Raw genomic sequence first — 23,630 nt, 5'->3', positions numbered from 1 at the left:
TGTTATATGTCTTCTATTATTCTGTTAGTGCTTACCCTAGCAATTATAATATGAATTTCTGACTTATTTGATTCCACTGTGAATTTTATTCTTACTATTTCTCTGGCCGTGCAAAGACGTTAACCTCATTTACCACCTTCTGTCTTGTGTGATTGTTGTCATACATTTTAATTCCATGTACTTTCCAATGTTATATCTTGAAAATTTTTAAACAAATAGAAAAGTTAAAGAATTTCACAGTGAGCACTCACCTGGAGTGCCACCTCGGTTCCACCATTGGCATTTTACCATTCTTCTTTTATCATTATAAAATGTTCTCTATTTCCAGTAATACTCTGTCTTAAAATCTAAGCCTCAAGGTAACTAAATTTCTTCTTATTCCTATTGGAGGAATATAATTAACCCTGTTTTTAAGCATTATTCTATTGGCAGCTGTTGAATGAACCCTCGAGGATTATTAGAGGCATAGCTTTGTCAGGCACACAACAAATCAGATAATTCTCAGATATAAAAACAAAGCTACATGTCCTCTTGGAGGGTGAATTTATGAGATAGCAAAGTGGTGGCTACTAAGTTAAGAATTTTGCAAAGGCTGATCTGGGTGGTATCCTGGTCACTAAAACCATATGGGTAAGATTTAGTCCGATGATTTATTGGGATAACTAAAAATTAACAGAAAGGATTGCTCCAAGAGGAGTATGTTGTTGGATGTAGTCCTGTCCTTGCTTGCTGATTTTCTTTGCTTAATTAATTAATTCAGGAACCGTCTGATTGACTAATTGTATATCCTTAATTTTATAGTTGGCATTGCTGATGAGATGATGTATGTTGAATTACTGTAAGCAAAAACTTGCTTTGCTTTTGATTCCAATTCATCTTAATGATACATGTTCATGTTTTACTGGGCTTGAGCTAAATCATTACATTAGTGGAACTGCCATCAGAGATTGCTATAAACATTTCCGTTACACTAATTGCCATGATTTAGTCCAATTCTATGAAAAAACTAAAGAGCAAAATGACCCTCTTATAGATTTTTTTCTTAGAACACAAAAAAGTATCCATAATTGCCTGATGACACAGTTTTTAATTTACAAAAATGGAATTTTAAAATAAAATGATGGCAGTAGTTTGATATGAAGGCGGCATATTTGATTTTAAGAATGCTATCATTTATGTTCCAGTGGTCCTGAATTGCAATTATTGTTTGTTGTTGCTCTTTGACCTATGGAACTATGTTGAAGGTTTTAAATAAGATCCAAAGACTAAGATTTGAATGGGGAAGTTCTCATATGTTGTAGGAGTTCTTCCCTAGATAATTAGAATCTTTTTCACAGACATACAGGAACCCACTGAAAAATATAAAAAAGGTTACTTGTGGTGTAGGTTGCAGGTTTGATCCCTGGCCTCGCTCAGTGGGTTAAGGATCCAGCGTTGCCTTGAGCTGTGGTGTAGGTCGCAGATGAGGCTTGGATCTGGCATTGCTGCAGCTGTGGTGTGGGCTGGCAGCTGTAGCTCCGATTAGACCCCTAGCCTGGAAACCTCCATATGCCACATGTGCAGCCCTAAAAAGACAAAAAGACAAAAAAAAAAAAAAATTACCCAGTATGGAAGTATTTATCTAAACTAGACCTTCTTTGTTAGCATATGGCAACAGCATGCACATTTGGATGGGGGCTGGGGTAGATGACCGCAGGACTTATCTTGCAGAGGTGCCTGCAGTGGCTCATTGGTCACCCACAAAGATGTGTGGGCCCCAGGGGTAAGAGAGGTAGGAAAGAAGGAGCAAAGGACACCCAGGCTCCTCCTGGCTCCTGTGTAAGGAGGGTGGTGCTAGACTGGAAGAGAAGGAGCTGGGAAGAGATGTTTGTGCTGTGCTATGGACTCTGGTCCCTTCTGGAGTCTTCCTCTTGGTAGACTGAGCTTTCTGGCCTTTACTATAAGTTAGAAGCAGCCTTAATTTTGTTTAAATTTTTTTTAATATAAGCGTGTGTTCTTTAAAAAGTCTTTGCCTTCATCTTTCTCACCTCCTATTCCCCATATCTTCCTCTTTTTACCAAGGGTTACCTCAGTCTCAGATAGGAAAGTATGCATCTTTAGTAGCATTTAGAGTACTTAATGAGGAAGGAGAGTACTTAATTATTTCTTCCAGGTATAACCCAAATGTCTTGTATTTTACCAGCTAGTGAAGACGGTTCAGTTTAGTTCCATTGATGTAACTGGCCTGCCTGGATTCAGAGATTCTAGTGTTTTGCAAATCTGCCTCTGGGCACTCCTAGAGTGCTCTGAGTATCCATGGAAGTCAGTACTCGTTATTACTCAGTTTCATGGCCCCAGGTCCCAGTGCTTTGAACTGGTCATGGTCACTGTCACTCTTGCTACTTCCAGACTATGAGAAGGAGAATGCTTGTCTATGTTGCACCCTATTAGGAGTTTTAATCCAGGTTGACTGAACCCTCAAATGTTACAGCTCTAGCTCTAGAAGCCAAGGATTTGCAAAGCCCGGAAGTAAAAACCATTGATTTAAAGTCAGTTTCTCTCCAGGGCAAAAACAGGACCTAGAATCTGAATAAGACCTGGGGCCTTGGAGAGCCTCTGCTGAGTGCTCAGAACTACTAGACCTCTCCAGCCTCAGACCACTGGCTGAGTCTTACCTACCAAGCAGATACCGACTTCACTTATGCTGAGTTATTTCCCAGGGGCACTCCTGTTCTCCTTGTATCATGCCTCCTTCACTCTCTATCCCTGGGCCAGGTCCATTAGATGTCACTGTACTTTCTGAATTCCCCAGCCCCTCAGTGCTGGGCACACAGGAATATGGCAGAAGGAGCCCAGGCCACTGCCTGACTCACCCTTAGTGAAATAGACAACTTAGACTAGCCCTACTATACAGATATTTGCATTTTAGGTTTGAGTTTCTAGTGGAATAGCTCACTTCCATCCTTAGTAAAGGAATCAAAGAGCACCCAGGAGATTACTTTTTAAAATAGAAGCCCTTGAAATCATGTCCCAATCCCATGGAGAATTTTTCTATTAGTGCTACTCTTTCCCCTTTGCTTCCTTTCCCTTTCAGATTCTGGCATGCCAGACCACAGAGGACCAGGGTCAGGTTCAAATTCCTTGTTTTCTCTGCTTCAAGTCCAGCCAGATAAGAGAAAAGGATCTCTCACACTGAGTGAGTATCCCCTTTTCTCACTCAGAAGTTCTCTGGAAGCAGAGCCAAAACCTAGCAGCAGAAGGCAGTCGATTTATTCTAACATATGCTTCACGTAACTTGAGATGTTGAAAAACTCCAGTAGCTGCGCTGAGATGAACACAGTCAGCAAATCCCATGGTCACCCCACATGTGTAATTTAGATGAGTGGATTAGTCAACCTGGGACTAGGCACCTTCATGCATGACAAGGGGGGTGGGTTGCCAAGATACCTTCAAGAGTGTCCCATGTGCCTATTGAAGCAGGAATCCAAAATTAGAAAAATGCAAATGGCTGTGGTACATGTACACAGTGGAATGACGGACTCTTGCCAGTTCAGCTGGCTCTCCTCTAAAACCCAAGGCTGTGGCTTCCATGAAGTAAGGAAGCTGTGGGGGGTCAAGTACTGATTAGGAGAGGGGAAAAGGATTCCAGTTGTACTGAGCTACTGAAAATCCTTTGGAAGGGGTTGGTGTACAGTCTAAATGGATAGTAAATTGATGAAGGGATGTGTGTCATGGCTGAGAACAGTTCTGATATGACTCAGCCCCCTCTGAATAGCCAAGAATCATTAGACCTGCAAGTGTTGCATTGGCTCAAACCTGCTCTAAATGATAGCATTTCATTCGTTCTCTCTTTAATTCCCAAACTCATAGAACATGGGCACCCACCCAGAGCAAATATTCTCAGATTCCCAAGTGAATGTAAAACTCTATTTCACCCCATCCTTAATGTACCTACAGGCTAGAAAGGAGAGTTCCATTTGGAATTCTGCCTGGTTTTCTTTAATTCTGCTAAAGCTTTTTAAGTACATGCAGTAGAATCTGCTCTGCCCTAACTCCAGGGATAGACTTGCTGACTTCTTCCAAGGAATGTTTTGATTTCCTTTTAAGTCATTTATCAGGTAGATTTATATAAAAAATCATCACAATTCTGTGGTGTTTTCTTTGGGGGGGAGGAGTTCAGTTTCACTATTATGAACCCAGGGTCTTAGCAGGTGTTCCTTCTCATTCTCTCTGTCCTTCATCCCATGTGGATGAATGGAGAATGTCTACACAGACCATGGTGTTTGTATGGATGCATTCAGCCATTCTCTGGAGGTATTTTCTATGGAGGGCAGTTAAACCATCATTCAGGGCATTGTACAAAACAAGTCAGAGAAATGAAGGTGATAAAAAAATGATTCATGTCAGAAGTCTGTCTTCTTCAAAATACAATCTTTGAGGAGAGAGAATTTCCTGCGGTCAAAACTCTCTTCTATAGGAGTACAGAATTTCAGCGTTATTCATCCCATATTCTGTGTAAAAGCCTTAGAAGGAAGAGTCCTTGATGATTCTTTTGCTTGAATTACTGCCTTAAAAATTGCCACTATAATAAATATCAGCAGGAGTTCCCTTGTGGCGCAGCAGGTTAAGGATCCGATGTTGTTACTCAGGTCGCTGCTGTGGCATGGTTTGATCCCTGGCCTAGGAACTTCTACATGCTGCGAGCGAGGCCAAAAAAAAAAAAAGGAGAAAAATATATCTATATGTATATCTATATGTATATCTATATCTATATCTATATATTAGCAGATTCCTTGCAGGAATAAGTGGTCAATTACTTTATAAGTCAAGGCACAGCCATACATGGAGTTATTCACTCAACTTATTTACTGTGAGTATTCAATTATTTGTGCTGTTTCTATTTTGCTAGGCAGTGAAGTATTAAGTCTGGCCAATAATATAAGGTGCTTCTCCTTCCTTTGACAGCAATGTTGAGAATGAGTCAACAAACTCTTAGTGGAATTCTACTACCATCAGACGGGTCCTTGGACCTAGAAAATCAAAGATTTGAAAAGTCTTGGTCCCTCCTCACTAAGAGCTGACAGTTTGGAGGGGAGGGGTGCTGTATGCAGATGATTTTCTATCATGTGGCAAATGCAGCTCTAGATGTACGCCAGGACCTGTGGATGCTTGGCTGGCCAGCACGAGTCAAGCAAGGCTACTCGAAGAACAGAACCCAAGTCATAAATGTTTTTGTACATTTTGGGAGAGGAAAACTTTTTAAAATTACAAAAATTATCCATGTTCAGTTGAACAGTGCATAAATGTGTAAAGCAAAAAGTGAAATGAGGTGAATCTTACAGGGCCAGCAGCACTGGGATTCCTCCTAGATGAAATGAACTTAGGGTGAGAGAGACGTGAGTGTGTTTTATAGGCTGAGGCGAAGAAGTCAGAGGGAAAGAGAGAAAGAGAGAGGGAGAGAAGCAACGATACCAAAGAGGAAATAAACAGTGGCCCTAAGACCTAGGAGAGCAGGACACTGGGGTTATGAGGACAAGTTATGGATTGGCCTAGAGCAAGTCTGCCCGGATCAATCCCTCTGAGATTGGCAGGGAGGGTGACTGCAGCTGTCAGTGAGTTGTTTGTGTGTGTGTGTGTGTGTGTGCGCGCGCGCGCGCATGCATGCATGTGTGTCAGTGTATGTGTATTCATATGAGCACACACAGGTAGTAAATTAAGGTAGGTTACATCTGATTGTTATACTATCTCTTACATCCTTCACAAACTCATGTTGAAATCCTAACCTCATGTGATAGAATTAGGAAGTGGGCCTTTGGGAGGAAATTAGGTCATGAGAGTAGAGCCTTCATGAGTGAGATTCGTGCCCTTATAAGAGGAGACAAAAGAGAGCTTGTGACTCTCCCTCTGCTCTCCAACACGTGAGGATACAAGAAGATGGCCATCTGCAAACCAGGAAGCGAGTACCCACCAGGCACTGGGTCTGCCGGCATGTTGGTCTTGGACTCCCCAGCCTCCAGGACTGTGAGAAATAAATGTTTGTTGTTTAAGCCACTTAGCCTAGAATAATTCGTTTTAGCAGCTCCAGTTGACTGAGACACTATCCAGCACTCATTGAACAAATGCCTAACAAGTGCCTACTATGTACCAAACACTGTTCTAAGCCTTGGGGTTCAGAAGCAGTGGACAAGTCCCTGCTTTATGAGGGCAAAGATGGAAATGCGCCATGTGGGAGTAGGGGACAGAGTGACAGCTATAGCATATTCACTGATGACACTGTAGCACTGACTAGTTAAGACTAAGCATCTCGTGATCTCTAATACCTCCTAATTTGATGTAAGATCCATTGTCCTGGCCTTGACCTCTCTTCCTCAGGACAGTCCTCACCCACTTGTGAGGATGGACCTAGAAGACTTGTTTATATTATGCTGACCTTGACTGTTCCCCTGGCATAGTCAGTTCAGCAGGAATGGACACCTGCCTAAGTGGAATCACTCAGATTTTTTTTTTCTCTCCTGCGAATTTGGAATTGATCCCGAGAGAGCTACTCTGTTTCTGCAATTGCTCTAATTAAAGACATATAAATTCAGGAACCATGAGTGTGGCCGTGCTTGGCTCCGTGTATAGAGAAGTATCAAAAGGCAATCCATGGAGAAAAAGAGAATTAATTACAACAGTTTGGGGAGAGACAGGGATGAAAGGCCATTTAGCCTGAGAGAGAGAGAGAGAGCAAGCGAGCCAGAGAAAGAGATGTAAATTCATTTATTTTTCCAACAGCAATTTGAGTTCCTGCTCTGTGTTAGGCACTGTTTAGACGCTGGGGATACCATGCTATCAAGACAACAGTCTACCTCCCTAGAAGCTTCCATTCTGGAAGGAAGGTAGACCTTAGCTCTGGGCACTATTCTGATTCCTAGTCCAGGTCTCTTATGGCACCCCAGTCTATTTTTCTGCCCTAGGTTCCATCTCACTTCTTATAATAATCCCCTCTTCCCCTACTGTTGTACCTTAGCTTGTTTGAGTGGGTCTCTATTGTCTGTGCCAGAAGAATCTTGACCAAATAGAAATTTGTCAGTTTTCTTTTGCATTCTCACTCCTCTACAGCCCCAAATTGGAAAGAAACCTGCCCAGATGGTTATAAGATTCCAGCTCTGCTCTACTTTACGTCAGTAACTAACTTTTTGTGGATGATGAGAAATCATAGTAGCAACTTGTGGCAGTTCCATAGCAAAGTGGGCTGATTATTTTCTTATGTACCATGGGTGGTGTGGGATGCCTAATTCCTCAGATCGATTTTGGACTTATTTTTCTTTCAATTTATATAGGGAATTGCCTCCCAGCAGTACAAGGGATATGATCCACCACCCCCTCTCCCCACTGTGCTACTTCAGACAAGCTAAGACAAAGGAAGGTAATTGTCAGTCACGTTGTTTGTACATTGGTGGGTCTAGTTCCTATGTTTTCTAAAATCAAGACCAAGACTCACCTCAGCATTGTCTGGGTCCAAGGAGGTCTATAACGACTCTTCAATTAGATTTAGCTTGAAACGTGTAATTAATACTTGAGCATGTGATGAAATCAGTTACTTTTTGCTGCATTTAATTATAAAAATGTGTCCAAAAGCACATTTTGTATGTGTGTATATGCAAGAATTGAATATAGTTTTAGATTTTTCTAATGGCCCATTAAGAGTTCATTTTTCTTTCTTTTCTCCTTTTTTTTACGTGGTCACACTTGCAGCATATGGAAGTGTCCAGGCCAGGGATTGAATCTGAGCCTCAGCTGCAACCTAGCCACAGTTTCGGCAGTGCTGGATCCCTTAAACCATTGTGCCAGGCCGGGGATTGAACCCGCACCTCCACAGTGACCCAAGCTGCTGCAATCAGGTTCTTAAACCAGTGTGCCACTGCGGGAACTCCAAGAGTGCATTTTTCACTTTATTAATGATCACCTGGTCAACTAGAGAGGACGATTATTCTTTTTAAAAACTCTTAAGTCGTAGTTCCCGTCATGGCTTGGCGGAAACGAATCCAACTAGGAACCATGAGGTGGCAGGTTCGATCCCTGGGCTCGCTCAGTGGATTAAGGATCTGGTGTTGCCGTGAGCTGTGCTGTAGGTCACAGATGCGGCTTGGATCCGGCATTGCTGTGGCTCTGGCGTAGGCCAACAGCCACAGCTCCGATTAGACCCCTAGCCTGGAAACCTCCATATGCCGCAAGTGTGGCCCTTAAAAGACAAAAAAGACAAAAAAAAAAAAAAAAAAAAAAACCTCTCTAGGTCAAAATTATTCATATTTCAGGAGTATCTATAAATTTTGTGAGTCTGTTTTAGTAGCGTTCATATCATTAACAAACTTCAAAAGCAGAAAAGATTCTTTGCAAGTGGAATTTTAGGATCGGCAGTAAAGCTGGGCCCAAGAATTAGCTATCTCATTTTATACCAAAGAGTTTATTCTAGCAGTATTTATTCCTTCAGCCTCAAGAAATGAAGACGTAATTTAGTCTAATTTTAAAACCTTTTGTTATAAAAAAGTTCAAACATGTAAGGATAACCTGACCCCCTTGCTGTACAGTGGGAAAATAAAAATAAATAAATAAATAAATAAATAAAAATAAAATAAAATAAAAAAATAAAAAAATAAAATAAAAAGTTCAAACAAACACATACGGAGAATGACTAGATAATGAAGCTTTACATATCCATTGCTAAACAGTTCTTCACCTTTTGCCATGTTTGATTTGCCAGTCTCCTTTTCTGCTGAAATAGTCTAGAGTAAATTCCAAACATTGCAACTTCACCCTCAAATACTTCAGTATGCATCTGTATACAAATAAGACATTTTCTTATATAATCATTAGGCCTTTATGGCTCTACAGCAATAATTCATTTGTGTCATTTAATATCCTGTCCATATTCAATTTTCCCCAATTGTCCTCTCGATTTTTTCGTTGCTTTTTTTTTCAAATAGGAATCCAAAAAAGTCTATATGTCATATTATACTGCTTGTCTCTTAAGTCTCTTTAAATGGAGAATTGAGAGCATTTTCTCCTTCCCTCTCCCCCCCACCCGCACCCCTCCCCCATTTAATTCATGCCGTTGACTTAAAGAGATTGGTTGTCCTGTAAAATGGTATACATTCTGGATTTGCCTGCTGTTTTCCTCATTATGTCATTGGATTTTTTTTTCTTGTCTTTTGTTTTCTTTTATTTCTAAAAGGTTTAATATATTTGGGTGAAGTATTTTGGATTTTACTTCATGTTGCATCATGTCAGGAGAACAAATATTTGAGTATTTCAAATTTATAGCTGCCAGGATCGATCAGTAGATTCAGCTAGTATTAGTCAGATCTTTCCATAATGCTGTGGTTTTCCTCGTATAAGTGGAAGTCATCTGCCTGCCACAAACATCTAATTCTTCATTGGTTCTTCACTATCAGCATCCATTTATATTTGTTGCCTGAATCAATTATTACAGTACAGGTTACAAAATGATGATTTTATAGTTCTGTTCTTCCTTTACTATGTAATAACTGGAATTCCTCTTTAAAAAAGATTTCCCATACACACACTACTATATATAGAATAGATAACCAACAAGGACCTACTGTATAGGACAGAGAACTACACTCTATATTTTGTAGTAACCTATGTGGGAAAAGAAGCTGAAAAAGAATATATATCACTCTGCTATACACCCGAAACTAACACAACATTGTAAATCAACTATACTTCAATAAAAAATAATAAAAATTTAAAAAGTTATTAAAAAAAGATTTCCCTCATCAGCTAGCATTAATTGGTTACTCTGAAATATAGTTCGTATAATAAAGACAGAAGAAAGGCTTATGTTTTTTCATTTAGTTATAAATTTTCAGAGTAACAGTCCATTGATTTTTAAGCATTGGCCATTGAAATTGCTTAATCAATAGTAACTGTGATGGCGTTTCCTTGTAGCACAGTGGGTTAAGGATCCAGCATTGTCACTGTATCAGCTTGAGTCACTGTGTTAGATTCCTGGCCTGGGAACTTCCACATGCTATAGGCACAGCCAAAAAAAAAAAAAAAAGTGCCTATGATATCATTAAGAGAATGGTGAAATACTCAATTCCTAAGTCAAGATCCTATATGTCAAGGCAATAGACTTCACGTGAAGATTATATCTCTCTGTAATAATAGATGAGAGGGCCATTTGTAGGTGCCTGAATGTAGGTAGCTAGAATGAACTATTCCTTTTGAAAAGTTTTGAAGGTAAGATTCTTTTTTTTTTCACCCTTAAATTCACAATCATTTGATATTTTTTCCTCTTCACTCTTCAATCACAAAATTAAAAAACCGACTTATGCTGTTCATAGTGTACATGATACCTGCGTAGAGAGGAGAGACACAGAAGCTAAGGTGGAAGGGTAGGAGTGTGAAAATGAAGATTCTTAGACACTCTTCTGGGCCCCAAGTGGTTCAGTTTAAAGAAAGTTCTCTAAGCAGTGGGCCACGTGGCATTCTACTATGTCAGGTATTTTACTTTGAGAATTTAAATTAGAACATATCTTCAGCATTAAGTATAGTGTCAGTGTTGTAAAAACAACAAAATAGTCTTACCTAGCTCTTTATACTTCTGCTGGCATCTATAAAGCATCCAGAGTTTGGCATTTCCTCTTACAGTTGCTCGGTGTTTTTTACTATATGGGAGAGATGTGACAGTTTTTGTGATTCCACGAGTTGAGATTTCATGGGAAGTTTCCCTGTGGCAAAGGCTTTTTGCATTCCAGGGCATTTGCCAGGAAGTTTATCTGCCTCCATGTACTTTGTTGACAATTGCCTTCTTAACAGATGGCAAGCGTGACCCCACGCGAAATCCTGCCTCTTATCAAGTTTATTAAAGAGCTCTGCCAGTATCTTATCAGTAGGGTTGTAGCAAACATCAAACATGTCTAGTTGCAAGGAGTACTATTTGCGTTGAACATGATGGCTCAAATTATTGCGTGATCAGCAGTCCCCTGCCCTCTGTTTCACGTTCTGAGAAGCTTTGGGAAGAGCATATTGTGGCATTCTCCTGAGCGTAAGGGTTTGAGCAGGAAATCATTCTCTTCCTTGGGAATTGTAAATAAGGTACATGTGTCAGTCTGGAAAGGTGTTCCTTTTCCCTTGGACCAATCATGGCAGAAGCTATGATCTGGGGAATGAGGGCCAGTAGGGAGGCAAAGGGTAACTAGCCTTCTCTCTCTTTTATTTTTTGCAAATTTGATGGTCCAACTACACTCTTAGCTCTGGTCATCATTCTGACTTTTTTAAAGATAGAAAAGAAATGTGGCTTAGTGATGATCTTGGAGACTTTTTTTTTTTTTGGTCTTTTTGCCATTTCTTGGGCCGTTCTTGCGGCATATGGAGGTTCCCTGGCGAGGGTCTAATCAGAGCTGTAGCCGCCAGCCTACACCACAGCCACAGCAACGCCAGATCCTTAACCCACTGAGCAAGGGCAGGGATCGAACCCGCAACCTCATGGTTCCTAGTCAGATTCGTTAACCACTGAGCCATGATGGGAATTCCCTCTTGGAGACTTTTGAGAGCACTTAAAGATTGTAATCTTCAAGGCAACATGGAGAAAAATAATATTTGGTTGTATTGTTATAGTACCTATCCTGGCATATATAGCAGGGCTCCCAACTGGGGCCTAAGCCACACCCAGAAGTGAGAGTGAGAAATGTTCAGCCATTCCTGGAGCTCCACCATCACCTCCCCCACCTCCCCTACACCCTCTGCCAGTGCTGTGATCCTTCAGAGGCAGAGACCACTGGCACAGCGGTTCCAGAGTCATAGTACCTGAGAATAAAATCTGGCTTTATCACTCAAGGACTGTATGACCTTGGCAGTGCGTTTTACTTTCATCTACAGATGAGACTCTTCATCTCTGTAGAAAAGATCCTAACAGTTCTTAGTTATTGAGAGATTTAAATAAGACAAAAGATGTAAAGTGCTTAGAGCACAGCCTAGTCCTTAGTGTGCACTGGATCACTGTTGGTTTTCCTTTTTCTTTTTCCACTATGTTATTGACTGTGAGGTCAGCAGGCCAAGAGTTAATATACAGGTTTGCTTGGGCTTAAATTCTGGTGTTGGCACTTCCTGGCTGTGTGGCTTTAGACAAGTTTCTAAATCTTTCCATGACTCAGTGTCCTCATCTGTCACATGGAGATTATACTAGTACCCATCTCATAGGGTTATGCTGATGATTAAGTGATTAAAAATGTGTAGTGTCTTTAGAAGACTTCTGGCAATATTTGGCAAGGAATAAATACTAGCTAATGGCATCGGGGTTTTTGTAGCAGCATCCTGAAGAGGTAGGGCCAGAGGGGAGGAGACTAGGAAGATGGCACACAGATTAACTCATGCCTGAGCCTTAAGAAGATGGATGCCACAGGCAGAAGTCACAAGAGTAGTTTTCTTTTTGGGGCCAAGTGATCAAGGGGAGGGGAAACCCCCCACTCTTGCTAGAGTAAAGGGAGACTTTTTCAGTGCCTTGAAAACTGCAGAGACTGGTACTGGTTTGGTGCCTGGGAATCTTCAGGGCATTGCTGATGACAGTGGTGCCACTGGGAGACAGTGGTGGAACCTGGTAAGAAAGGGCTCGTTAGTGACAGCAGAGCCCTGGCACTGAGAGGAGCCAGCAGAAAACGGCTCAGAAAATGGCAGCTGCCACGTGTCACAGGGAGAACACGTTCACAAGCACTAAGGAGACACCATGTGGAGACCTGCGGAAGTCACTGGGGTGGGGGTTCGGGGGTCTGAGGAAGGGGCCAGAGTGTACGAAGTGCAGGCAGCACTCCACCATGGCTTTTCACTGTGAACTTCACTCACTCACTCACTCGCTTAAGCTCTTTAGCAGGGTCCGGTCTGTGTGTGGGAGTCATCCATGTGCTACGCACACTCACAAGAGTAACCAGGGTTTGTTGACCTAGTATGTGGAGAGAAAGCCATGTTGTAAGGAAACCAATCAATTATCCAGAACCACAGAGGTTGGTAATAGAAGCACTGAAACCATGTGGGGCGAGTGGTGGAACCTCTAAGGGTCTAGTCATGTAGATGCCTTCACTCACTCATTTAGCAAGGATTCATTGAGTGCCTGTTATGTACTAGGCACTGTTCTAGGAGTCACTCTGTACCAGACAGAATGCCTGCCTCTCAGGCCTTCACAATCTATGGGAAATAACAGTTCAGCTATAATGTGACAGTCCTAGGTCATAGAATATGTCCAGCTTTTGCAGAAGCTGCTGAACGTTTTTCCATAGTAGTTATACTCCACCTGTGTCTGAGGGTTCCCGTTGCTTCACATCCCTGTCAACACTTGGTATTTTCTGTCTTTTTTTTTTTTTTTCATTTTTTTGCCATTCTGGGGTGCATATAGTAGTATTGTATTATGGTTTTAATTCGCATTTCCTGAATGACTTAACGAAATTGAGTGCATTTTCATATGCTTGTTTGCACTTTGGATATCCTTTTCTGTGTGACGTGCTTTTTTCAAGTACAAAACCTCCGAGTGCTGCTTGCCTGGGATGTTCCTTTAACCAGTAAAGGTCAAGAAGCCCGTGTGGCTGAGGGAGAAAGCAGTAGGAGAGCAGCCCGAGAGGCAATGGGAGGAGCACACACTCCAGTGGGCCATATGGGGGGACTGTGGTTTATATTCTGAATGGGGAGCTTTGGGTATGAACAGGCTTACGTTTTAATGCAATCACTGTGGCAATCAATGCAGACCAGTGGCCCCCAAAGATGTCCATGATGTAGTCTGCGGCACCTATGAATATGTCATATCACATGGCAAAGGGGAATTAAGGTTGCAGATGGGATTAAGGTTGCTAATCAGGTGACCTAGGAGATTATCCTGGCTTATCTGGGTGGCCCCAGTGTAATCACAAGGGTCCTTGTAAGTAGGAAACAGACAAGTGAGAACCAGAGGGGTGGCAGAGTGAGGACTCAGCCTGCTATTGCTGCTTTGAGAATGGAGGAAGGGGGCCACAAATCAAGGGACACAGTATTGGGGACAAGCTGGGGTGGACTCTAGACCCTGGGAAAGGCAATGAAAGGTGTTCTCCCTGAGAGCCTCCAGAAGGAACACGGCCCTGCTGACACCTTGATTTTAAACCTGAGATCCATTTTGGGCATCCGAACTCCAAACTGTAGGATAATAAATTTGTGTTGTTTTAAGCCTCTAAGTTTGTGGCGATTTGTTATAGCAGCAGTAGGAAGTGAATACAGTCACTATAGCTGCTGCATTGAGCAGAGCGCCCAGGTGGTGGGAAAGCAAGAAGACAAAGAATAGTTAAGGGCCACTGTGATAATCCAGGGGAGAGGTGATGGCATCTTGGGTCAGGGTGAATAAGAGAAAAAAGCTAATGCTTTATAAGGCCAAAAATCAACAAACAAAACCACAGAGGAAAACTTTTTTTTAGGACCTACCATGTGCCAGACTTTCTCTTTTTCTTTCTTTTTAATTTTTTTTCATCTAATCCTCACAACAAAATGATGTAGGTCTACTATTGCCTATGCATCACAAATGAAGACAGAAGGGCTGTCACCTGCTCCAAGTATACAAAGGGGCAGCCAAGATTCAAACTCAGGCTCAGAGATGCCAAATCTCTCTTGCTTTCTGTTTTGTTCTCCCCAAGTACTTAACAAAATTATGTTTAAATGTTCACATTTAAGTGGTCTCAGCTGTGCCTCGAAGCATTCTTGAAAGGGTGGGCTGGAGGTAAAGTAAGAATTGCAAGGACTTCTGGGGGCAGATGAACCTCAGGACACAGGCATTAAGGCCACAGGCCATGGCTTTCTTCCAGGAAGGGTCCTCCCTCCATCGCCAACTGCACAGAATCTGGGCTTGATTTAACTGAAAAAGCCTTGGGGCTCCCGGACCACTGTAAACAACTAATTAGAATACACCAAGAGAGTTTCTACACTTGAAGTTTGGGCAAAGAGCTAACCTGGGCATTGTTGTTCTGTCCGAGATACTATAGAACTACTCAGAGTACCTGATTATAAGAGGATAAATGGTGAAACAGGCTTCACATGTCTACTTTTCTGTGACAGTGTGAAAGGTGCTTGATTAAGGCTTATTCATAGAGATAGCTTCTTTAGGCCCCCTTGGAGTCAGGGTGACTCATGGTTCATTCTGCCTCTTTTGATCGGACAGCAGATCTTGTACCTGGAGTTGGTCACAGATGCTAGAACTGGCTGCTCAGCTCAGGAGAAGATGGGATGTGTGAACAAATTTGGCCTCCGAGGTGGGAGGCTGAGAGTCCACGGCTGACTGAGTCTTCCACCCATCATCACCCGCTGCTGCCCTCAAGCATTTGTTGCCTCTGCAGCTGGTCTGCGTGAGTTGCTTGGGAAGGTATAGCTGGTTGGGGCTTTGTCCCCTAGTCTCTGAGCCCCAATGGCTGTCCGTGGGGTTCCTTAGGCTTTACCTGCTGGTGGATGATATGGTGATTCTGTGATGCACCAAACTTCCAGGCTGAGTGTGAGCCTGGTTCAGCCCCTAATTTTCATAGCATCATTTTCACTGTGGGGGGTGGGGAGTGGGGGGATAGATAAGCTGTGCCCTTCCAGAGTAAGAGCATTCTCAGCAGCTCCTTGGTTTTTGTTTTTAAAATTTTCTCTTGAACAGTCAAACTCCGAGTGGTGTTTCCAGGATGCAAGTTCACTACCCCTTTGGTGAACACTGACTCACCTGGGGTTAGACCCTTCACGGAGATGTTTTATTTCATTCTCACAACAGTTCCGCTTGGGTCGATATCATTGCTGTTCCCAGCAGTGACCTTGGTAAATGGGGAAGTCATTGGGTCTTCTAAGTCACATCTGCAATTTTATTATAGAAAAAGCAAGGCTTGGGGAGTTCCCGTCATGGCTCAGTGGTTAACAAATCCGACTAGGAACCATGAGGGTGCAGGTTCGATCCCTGGCCTTGCTCAGTGGGTTAACGATCCGGCATTGCCGTGAGCTGTGGTGTAGGCTGGCGGCTGCAGCTCTGATTCGACCCCTAGCCTGGGAACCTCCATGTGCCATGGGAGCGGCCCTAGAAAAGGCAAAAAGACAAAAAAAAAAAGAAAGAAAGAAAGACAGAAAGAAAGACAGACAGACAGACAGAAAGAAAGAAAGAAAGAGCGAGCAAGGCTTTCTCTAGGAGACTGGTGTCATTTGACTGTGGTGTCAGATTACACAGGAGACACACATTGTCCCTCCAGGTTAAGGTGCACAGAAAGTCCACTCTCTTAACTTCTTGCTGTATGTTCCTTGAAGTAAAGAGGGAAAAGTTAGAGTGAGGAGGGAGGAGGAATATGGGCGTTTGTCTCCAAAGGAACTGGTGTCTCTAAGCAAAGGAATGCAGGAGCCTTCGGAGCTGTGAGTGGCAGACATCCTTTGACCCATTAAGGGAGACTAGAGAGGCTACCGAATGGTGAACACATTGCCTGTACATCTCATTTGCTCATTCACAAAATTAAGTAATTATATCCTGGGGGGAAAAGAAGCTGCAGCATTGAATATACAGTATGCATTTGATGTCACTACAGGTAGCAGATTGAGTTTAACAAGCCATATGGGTAGTAATTGTCTAAGTATGATGAATTCATAATGTTTGTTCATTTTATGCCTTATATTATGATTTGTTATTAGTTCATTTAATTACAGTGTCCATCCTTTTTCTAGGTGTGATCAAGAACCCTTAGGGATTTTGATATTCTCTCAAATAAGAACAAATAACATCTCAGCATTTCTGGGCTTTATGGGACTTATTTCTATGGGTGCAGGTTCCACGAAAAGAGCAGCGTGAACTTGGAGCAGATGGTGCATCCGTCCGTTGCACAACTCCCCTTGCGGCCTGAGGAAAACTTTATACCGAAGGTGGAAATAATGGCTTTCTGCTCAGTTTGTTGTAAATTCTAAATGGGGTGATTGAAGGCTGTAATGATCACTGTTGTTGGATGCCTCTGGGCCCCAACATCTGGCGAATGCCTTTACTGGCTGACAGCTGTTAGCCTTGGTATCACAGTGTGCTGCCCAGAGCTTTTGTTTTAAGTGGGCTGGGAATTATGCCTGAAGCAAGTATCACTAGTTCATGTATCAAGACATTATAAAGACAGAGAGAGAGAGAACAACTTTATTTTCAGGATTAACCTCACCATGGTACATTTAGTAAAAACAGAGCCTTTTGCATATTGTTATGGAAATGCTGCAGTCTCTTATGTTCAAAACCCAAGATTTTTATGGCATTTTTTAGCACAAGACTTTAAATTAATATTCTAAACCCCGTTTAGCCTCTGTCAGAGACAAATCCAAATTGCCAACAAGCACAAGATAAATTTAGGAAAATTGGCTTATGTCCTAAGATCAGGTTGAAGCTGAAATCAGTAAAAACCCATACAACAAAAAAGGAAACAATTTGCGTTGCGTTCTGAAGATTACAGATTGAAGGGGTAACATTGAAAAGTATATACTTCAAACTGGAATAAGGAGTTTGTCTATGATTTTAAAGAATGGAATTTAAGAAATAATTTAGACAAACTGTTTGCATATTTCCATCACTGCGATTATGCTAAGATACTTTAAATCTAGGTTCTCTGTGACTAATGCCTTTGAAATTAGAATAAAACTAAAATTTGAAAAGAAAATTATTCAAGGTTTTTAAAATTTTTAAAAATAATGTTCTTTCTCTTATCACTTTTAATGGTTAAAAATTTAAATTGCTTTATTCAGATTTATTTTCTTTCACATTTTCTTTTTTATTTTATTTTTTTAATTATTTCCCCAATACTTTTTTTTTTCTACTGTACAGCATGGTGACCCAGTTACACATGCATGTACACTTTCTATTTTCTTGCATTAAAAGCATTGTTACTATATTTAAAGACCATGGAATTTTGCCCTTTTTTGGTAGAAGCAGAACTATTTTGATGAGAAACAGAGACAGAAACAGAGAGGTTGAGAAAGAGATAAGCTTGGGTCTGTTGGCTATGAATCTACCATTTCAAGAACCAAGGTGGTTGGTAGAGTTGTGATCTGAAAGGAGTCAGCCTACACCTGTGAACTTTTCCCTGTGAAAACACAAGTGAGAAGTTTTGAGGTGAAGGAAGAGGACTTGATAATGTTACCTCTGGGAATTTCTCAGAGAGCGAAGACCCACTTTTAGAGGCAACAAGTAGAACCTCCTGGGAGAATAGAAGTAGAGACACTTCTAATATCTGGAAATGCTTCCCCTTTGCTAACTTAAAAGATGAAATACTCACTCGTCTGATCTTAAGTGTCCCTGCCATGTCTACTAACAGACACTGCGTAGCTTTATGTCTTCCCACTCTGTAAAAAATGCCAAAGCTTATCATCAAGGTAGATTTCCTCTAGATGACTCTGGGCACCCAGTAGGAAGAAGATGATGACGATATTGAGGATGAAGATGATGGTATTGAAGATAAGGAGGAGGAGGATAGATAGCCTTAATTGTAATAGCAACAGACGATTTTTTAAAGACCCTCTTGTTTTAGATGCCCATATGTGTTGATACATGTTTTAGAAATTTCAATATCAGACACCTCCAGAAAGCAACTTTGATAATGTCCAGAATTAATAATGAGTGAATGGATGGGTTGTAAAAGAGTGTTAAAAACAGAATCAGAGAAAAAATGAAATATTAAACTCATTGGATACATAAGAATGACTGGCATGTGCTAAGCTAAGCATCTTTAGTGCCTCATCTCACTTAATCCTTATAAGAACTAAATGAGGAAGGTGCTGTTTTTATTCTTTTTTTTTTTTTTTTTTTTTTATAGACTCAGAAACTGAGGTTTAGAAAGATGAAAGAACCTGCCCAAGGTCATACCACTTTAAGTGTGTGTGAATTTAAACCCAGCGTCCTAACTACAGTGTACCCAGAATTTAAACCCAGTCGTCCTAACTACAGTGTCATCAACTCTTAACTACTATCAACAAAGACTTAGTGTTTGATTTTCAGCAAAAGAAAATTACTAAGGAAATCATTGCATTCTTGCTTCCTGATTACTCAAGTCATCACTAAGGAGGCCCCCTCCCCCCCGCCCCTCCGTAGACTGTCTTTGTTTATCCTACAGCTGGGTCAGAACATGCAACTGTATTTGTGAAATCAGCACAGTTGCTTTAGCTATGAATATGATGTCACAAAGTAGTAATTTGATATCATGATCTTTCAGGGAGCTAATGATGGATGTGAAATGAATCACAAGAGCAGCATGGCTGAAAATAAAGAATGCTACCTGGAATTCAGGGCAGGAACTCTGCCACTATCTAGCAGTGTGACCCCATCAAGTCATAAATTCTCCAGGACCCATTTTCCTCAACGATAACACGAGAGCATTTAGAGTAATTATGTCCAAGTTCTCTTCAGGTTATAACATATGAAGAAATGGTCCTTATTACTTTCATGTCATGGTTTTTATTAATGTGCAAACCCATTTCATTTTGAGACCTAGTCTAACAAGTATAATTTGACATAGCTGGAAAACAGTCAGAGGCAAATGGCTTTACCTATTAAGTTTTCCTTTTCCATAGATGGTCTAGGATTTGCCATTTGGAGAAGGGCTGGGGAGGCCTGGAAGTTTGCCAGTTCTCCTGAAAAAGGGTTGCAGTGTGGTTAATGCCAAGAACTCTTGTGTGTCAATCTGGACCTAATACTGTGTCTCTTGTTATTGTCTGCTCCTGCCAACTGCTGCTTTCTGCTCCAGCTGTTTGGAAGCCAGACCTGGCACTGTGAGGTTGCCTTGGCACTCTGTGTGTGTGTGCGCATCGCCTGTGTGTCTGTAGACTCAGTGTGACATGATGAAAAGGAGCAAAGACAGCAGCCATATGTGGACCTTTATCTTCTTCACCTGCTCACTGCCAAGCCAGATTCTAAATTTGCTTCTCCCACGTGACCCAGACCTGTCTGAGTCCCTTCTCAACACTTTTGACTACATTGAGACCACAAAACAGTCAGTGATAACAAAGTAAAGCGGATGAGGCTGGTTGGTGGTCTCACCAGACTGGTGGCCTGGTATACGTGGTAATGTAAGTCTCTACACATCCATAGAACTAAATGGACATCTCCTGCCTTCTCCTCTTTCGCATTTTGTCTCCTGGGTGAGCCACAAGAATTGAGACATTCTTGGGTTTCCCAGGATGCCTGTGGCCCCGTCTCAGATTTGGTGGCATCTGGGTGTTTTCATGTGGGGGTGCTTCAATATATTTGGACAGAGCCCAGAAACAGGACCAGGTCAGAGGGTGTGTGGAGAAGCTGCTCGTAGATTAGCGATTGAAGTCACTGAAAGATCAGTCTGTCTTGCAGTTGTTACTGCTGCAGGCTGGTTGGAAACATGGAAGATGACCTTTTTGGCCCAAGGCCTTTCAGATGGCAATTAAAACAGGGATATCCTTGAGTAGTTAGCTGAAGAATATGTATAAGCAATAATATAGCATATAAAACTGTGAGGTAGGTTAGCGTTTTTTCCTATCTTCCTATTGTTTTCTATTTGTATCCTTTAATTTTTTTTTTTTTTTGTATAACTGTATCTCAGATTTTCTAGTTACTTCGATGGTTGTTTGAGCAAAGTTGTAGCAGTTGTTCATTATTTCAATTACTGTGCCCAGGTGGCTGCTGGGAACACAGTGACAAGAAAGAAAGCCCCACCGCCTGCTCTCATAGAACAGATTTCAACAGTGCCAACTCTAAATGGCTACAGTGAAGTGCATTAAGCTCTATGGGAGGGGTATCAGGATGAAAGTAAGAGAACATAGTGGGATCTGTGAGTAGACTCTTTACCTGGCTCTCCTGGTCACCCAGCGATGCACTGGGCATTAAGAAGTCTATGGAACATTCAGGAGATGAGGGGCTGCCTCTGGAGACCTCACAGTCTGGCTGAGGAGACCACATTCATACATAAGAAACAGAACGATGGAGGGCTAAGCTGGCAGGTGCCACTTCTCCCTTGTGTTTCAGAGAGGTAACATTTAGGGCATCAGTAGTAGTCAATTTGAAATCTCTGGGATTTGTTCTGCTCTTTTAATTCCAAATTATAAAATGGAACTAGTGGGGCTATGTGATTAGTTAGGACTTGTATCATTTTATAACTTAACTTTTTATGAGTGTATAGTGTTTCTCAACTAGCTAAGTTCATTGAGAGCAGAAGTCATGAATCTTATTGCTGTCTGTTCTCTGTAATCTCCAGCCCACTGCTCTCTATATGGTAGCCACTCACATTCATGAAATAAGTACAAGGCATCATAATTTCTTGTTGTTTTAGTATTATTCCAGAGCATAAGGAAGATGAATGGCTACAGTTACCCAGAGAGTTGGATGTCCTAGATCCACCACATGTTCTTCTGTTGACTGTTTTTCTATGAATGCACTGTCTATTATTCACGACCTTCCTTCACCCCATTTAGAGTGGGGATGTATCAGTGTAACTCCTTCTGCTCCTAACATTTTCAGTAGCAGGGGACATTTTCTCTTAAGCATTTGAGGGGATGGAGAATGACAGCAGACAGATGGGCCCATTGACAAGTGTGTCCCCTTGTGGTACTCCTGTCACAACTGAATTATTCTGTCATTTGTGCTGTCACCAAATCAGGCTGATCCAAGAAGTGGAAGAAGAGCATTTCTAGTGACTCTTAATCACAGAGGGAAGTGGCTCTGTGACATGTGTGTTTTCTATGAAGGGGACTGGCTTTATTATTTTCTAAGAGTAGAGAGAGAGGATATGGTGTATCAGCATATGAACAAATGTCCTGCTTAGGATGGTGACAATATTTTGAATTACCTCCTGAGTTGAGTTTCATTTTGTTTAACTGGTAGCTCTTACTGGCACCCGCCCACCTAAATTTAAGGAGCCCAGCTTGGGGGCCCAGGAGTTGTGCTGGATCACGGCCTCTCTGACTGGGCTGTCTTCAGCACTTTCTTCTACCTGTACTTAGGAACCTCACCTGCCTACCTCTAGTTAAACCTGCCAGTGCGGCAGTAACCTGCCCATTACCAAAATGTGTCCACCCCACATTGTTGGGTCATTCTTCAAGCACAGTCCCCTGCAGAGCTCCAGGACACACGGGAGCTCCCAGAGTTGTACTTCTGTCATCAGGCTTGCCTGTTAGGTTAAGTCTCTGGCACTTGCCTGGAAAATTGTCTGTTGGTGATTCCAATCCCAGAGAGTGTGATAGCCTTGGGAAATGGAGGATGGAATGCATTAGGGCAGCTTTTAAGGCAATTCCAGAAAAAGTCATTTACTGAATATATTTAGAATCACATTTTATTTTTTTTAACTGGGGAAAACAGTTGTTTTCCCACTGCTCATTACACTTCACATTTTGCTAAAGTTTTTCTGAATTGTCCCAATGATTTCATGTTACTCATTTTCAATACGTAGACTTTCTGTGAGTTGTCAAGGTGATATTCCTAGTGCATGAAGGCTGTTTTGTTAATTCAATGAATATTTGGTAAGTATCTACTATGTTCCAGGGTCAGAAGATGAAGAAGGACTCATCTTGACTTCTAGGAATTCAGCTGTTATGCTAAGGGAACAGTAAAAAGCTGTTCACATGCTAAGGGTAATTCATTGTCCACAGCATCTCAGCATCTGCTTGATGTTGCTAAGATGCTAAGATGTGTGTGTGTGTGTGTGTGTGTGTGTGTGTGTGTGTGTGTGTGTGTGTCTGGGAGTATCTATAATTGCATTTTAGGGCTCAGTTCTCCCACACTTTGAATTTGATATACAATTATGAATAAATACTAGAGGCATAAAAACAAAGCTTCTCATTCCTCATGTGATCCTATTGCTTTGGGGACGTTTTTATTAATGGCAGCAATGAATTTACTATTTGTCTTCATTCCTGTGGACAGGTATTAGGTGCCACACACATAAAGCCATTTTTATGTTTTTTTTCAATTACAACTGAGACTGAAAATTAGCAACCTATGGACCTTTTTTTTGAATATTTGAAAAATTATGTTCATTTTTTATTTACATTCACATTTATGTGGGAATAAAGAGAAGAGTACAGTGAAGTCTAGGTACCCATCACCAGCCTTCAAAACTACCAATTAAAGCTATTCTTGAGTTCCCACTGTGGTACAGTGGGTTAAGTATCCAACTGCAGGGGTTCAGATTCAGTCCCTGGCCCAGGAACTTCCATGAGTGCACCACTTTAAAAAAAAAAAAAAAAAAAGCTAATCTTGTTTCTTCTAAAAGCCCCTGTCCTCCTTCTCTTCCTAACTTTGCCCTGTATTACTTTGAGGCAAATCTCAGACATGTTAATTTCATCTGCAGATCTTTGGGGACTCAACGGTGTTTGTTTTTATGCTGTAGAATGTTATCAGACAGGGCACATGCCCTCTTGTTGTCCTATCCTGACCACTCACATTGCATTTTACCCACCTGTCCTCATTGTCATTATCCTCCTGCCCCAAGGCATTTGGGTTTGCAACCTCTAAATTTCCTACTTTCTTATCTGTGCCCCCTCAGCCATTTTTGTTATTACATTCTTAACATACACATTGTGCTGCTGCCTAAAAATATACAGGTCATAACAGTAAAGTGCATAATTCAGTGTTAGCTTAATTTTTACCTGAGAGGTCTAAAATTTAGGGTATGCTTACTTTTGACTGACTAACTGCGTTTGAA

The 23,630-nt window shown here is 41.5% G+C and overlaps 1 long non-coding RNA gene across 15 annotated transcripts in view; it reads left to right on the top strand.

Annotated features, from left to right (window-relative positions):
* Positions 1-23,630, top strand: part of LOC146395980 (uncharacterized) — a 350,884-nt gene that overhangs the window by 129,157 nt on the left and 198,097 nt on the right. For 3 of the 15 annotated variants that reach the window (XR_014829599.1, XR_014829593.1, XR_014829586.1), the window contains 2 exons: positions 7,302-7,387; positions 15,152-15,335. The exons of 6 other annotated variants lie outside the window; for them this stretch is intronic. This is a non-coding gene — a long non-coding RNA (uncharacterized LOC146395980). The remainder of the gene's footprint in view (positions 1-7,301; positions 7,388-15,151; positions 15,336-23,630) is intronic. 6 more of the 15 variants (XR_014829584.1, XR_014829595.1, XR_014829588.1 and 3 more) reach the window with 2 other exon arrangements.

The sequence above is a fragment of the Sus scrofa genome, chromosome 15 (assembly GCF_054392235.1).
Source record: "Sus scrofa isolate SSC_HxYL_T2T_F1_AM1 chromosome 15, Sscrofa_HxYL_maternal_Yorkshire_Landrace_v2.0, whole genome shotgun sequence".
NCBI lineage: Eukaryota > Metazoa > Chordata > Mammalia > Artiodactyla > Suidae > Sus > Sus scrofa.
Note: the sequence above shows the minus strand (reverse complement) of the source record. Positions and strands in the feature narration are given on the sequence as shown.